Source organism: Myotis davidii, unplaced genomic scaffold (assembly GCF_000327345.1).
Source record: "Myotis davidii unplaced genomic scaffold, ASM32734v1 scaffold678, whole genome shotgun sequence".
NCBI classification, from domain to species: Eukaryota; Metazoa; Chordata; class Mammalia; order Chiroptera; family Vespertilionidae; genus Myotis; species Myotis davidii.
The window spans coordinates 126285-129173 of NW_006289712.1; the positions used below are offsets into that span (position 1 = coordinate 126285).

Below are 2889 nucleotides of genomic sequence, written 5' to 3' on the forward strand. Positions count from 1 at the left end.
CTGAAACCAAACTTCTGTGGGTAGGACATCTCTAACTGAGCGTTGAACTCAGTCTTCAGATTGACGTCATCCCAACCAAAGCCACCTGGTTCGGGTCACAGTCCAGCCCGGACTTCAGTGGACTCTGTGTCTCATTGATAAAAGCCCGACACCTGGGACAGCAGTGGGTGTCACACGTAGCAGATTCTCACTTTTCCTTCTGAGAGGTCGCTGTCATTTTGGATAAAACTCCATGTTTCCTGCATTTGGTTTCAGAATACACGAATGGGACTTTCTCCAAGGAGAGGGGGAAACTAGTTCAGTTGCTTTTTACTGCTGTGGGGTCTTCAAAGACTGGTGCAGCAGAAAGAGCATGGCCTCCAATCCCAGCTCTGCCTTCTCTTGCTGTGTGGCTTGGGCAAGGGACTTACTGGCCCCACCTCTGGCACTGTAACCACAAAGCAAAGAGCACCTCTTGGAGCCACGCACACGTCCCACTTGCAGCAGCCCTGGCTGCGCCTCTGAGCCCGTGTCCTTCGGTGTAACATGGGAGTAATGATAGTCACAACCCAGATTTGATGCAAAATTGCGAATACTGTATGTCAAACAGTATACATAGCACCTTGCATGTGAGAAGTTCTCAACAAATGCTCATCTTCGTCCGCTCTCCCCCCAAAAGTTCTCCATATTCCCAAACCCACGCATTTATGTCCCCTGAGTGGGAGAGCCACCATTCCACGGCCACATGCGGTCCTTGCAAGGACACCTCTCGAGCTGGCAGGCTGAGAGGCAGCTGAGGCAGCAAGCTCTGCGCTGCACCACTCCCAAGAGCTCCTCTCCCTCTGAGGCATCACAGGTCTGTCCGGTTGTTATGTCAGTTTTCTGGAAAATGCCAATGAAGTGTCTTGAGAAAATGGTACCTTTTTCTAAATTTGATCAAATTTGTTCTATCAACCAGCAGCGGGGTGCCACCCCCACCCCCGATCTCCCCTGGCCTAAGGTGACATAGTCCCCCATCAGCAACCAGTCAACCAGCCCACAAGGTGATTCCTACTGGTGCCACCCCAGGGACACACACGCCATTCTCTGTGTCCCCCACCCCCGCCCTCAGCACTGGCCACACAATGGGAATGGGAACGAGCAGGACAGATGGAGAGGATTGATCCCACCAAGAGATGTCCTGAAGCTTCCATTCTGTGGGAGCTGCCAGCCCCCTGCATTGCAGACCAAAGCACCCAGCTCCCCGCAGGGCTCCACTCACAGCCGCTACCCAGGAGCTTCCAGTGGGACAGCCCTATGGTGAGCCACACTCCGCTGCCCTTCCGAAGGGAGCTGCCTGCCCTGGGCCTGCGCTCTCTCCCCTGCCCAGATGATTGCCACAGGAAGCAGACCCCAAAGGGCCAATTCACTGGCTGGCCAGAGACTGTTGATGTGGCCTAACATTTTTTTAAAGAGGAGGTGGGGGTGGTGGTCGATTTCTGTCTCAGGAAACAGAACTGGGAAATGCCACTCACAACAAATAAGGCAGTTGGTGGCAGGCGCCAACGCTGATATGTCTTAAGGTGAAGAGAGTCGAGAGGTGCCAGAGGGACCACCATGAGCTAAGGATAAATCTAAATTATGAATCAGCAGAAGCTGTGATGGAGAGAAAAGGCAAGTGGGAATTCCAGGTGAGGGAGCTGGTCAGCAGCAAGCAGAGAATGGGGACCTGCAGAGAGAAGGCAGGTACCTTGTGGGGACAACCAGACAAGATCTGGGCTCCTGCTCCAGTGTGACCTCTGTGGGCATTCTTTCTCCCGGTTGTGCCACTTCCTCCTAACTTCCCTCCACTGGTCTGAAAAAGTCTGTCTACTGCAACTAAAAGAACTCCACTCAAACGGTGAGCAAGTAGAGACGGACAGAGAAAATAATAAAAGGAGCCAATTAATAAGGGAACCACCTAAAAGAACAACTATCCTGGCGTTTCTGGGAACAAGACGAATTGACATGTGTATAACCATTTGCACATTTTAGCTTGGAAAACTTATGAGAAACATGGAAATTGAAGCCAAGCTCGCTCACTCGCACTCTTGCTCTCGCTCTCTCACCAGTCACCACTGCAAAACCAATTCATTTTAATCAGAAAGCCAGATGGGGAGCTTTGCAATTTACAGCTCTCCCACCTACTTCTCAGTGGATCTTCTTTTTTCTTTTTTTCTTTCTTAATTTATTGGGGTGACCTTCTTGAGCTGTAATGAAATTCTGGAGCAAAGAGCTCGGGAAGGGAGAAAAACATCTTGAAAAACACCCTGGTTGCCACTAGAGGGAGATGCTTCCGTGTGAAACATGCTGCACCTGGTAACCTACCAGGGAGACTTCTTAAGCTGAGACCAGAAGATGTGAAGGGACCTGTTCCTCTTCTTCCGCTTAGAGACCTGAGGAGGCAGCACCCTCTCAGGAACCAAATGGAGTCTTTCTCCACCCTGGTCAAAATAAGGCCATGTTTACAAAGTTCTCGTGATATACTAGAGTTCATGCAGAACAAAGCAGCCGACTGGATGGGGAGGCGGAAGGAGGGAGCCAGGAGAAGAGAAGTCTAATGCTGCCCTCAGACAGCTGAGAGAAACAGGGAGGGGACCCGTGGGTGAGAGCTACAGGGAGAAACTTAATTGCTCAATACAAGAAAGGCCCCTTAAAAACAGCTGTCCAGACATGGAGTGGGTTGCTGGACAGGGAACTGACCTTGACCATCTCCTGGGTGTGTTGGAAATGAGACGCCATACTGTGTGGGAGGTTGGTCTCATGGTCTCAGATTGCTTCCAGCTCCGAGTCCACAGAAGGAGACAAGTGGTCATGCCCCTGGCCCTCTGGGTAGCTCTTTGCTAGCCATATCCCTACCTGCCACCAGAGGGCGTAGTTGCTCTGGAAGAA

General features: G+C 51.4%; 1 long non-coding RNA gene across 1 annotated transcript; it reads right to left on the reverse strand.

Annotated features, from left to right (window-relative positions):
* Positions 1-553: 553 nt before the first annotated feature.
* On the reverse strand, positions 554-1928 carry LOC107182848. The gene is made up of 2 exons (XR_001513603.1): positions 1709-1928; positions 554-861 (listed from the first exon to the last, which is right to left on the reverse strand). It is a non-coding gene; the product is annotated as an uncharacterized LOC107182848 (long non-coding RNA).
* Positions 1929-2889: the final 961 nt, after the last annotated feature.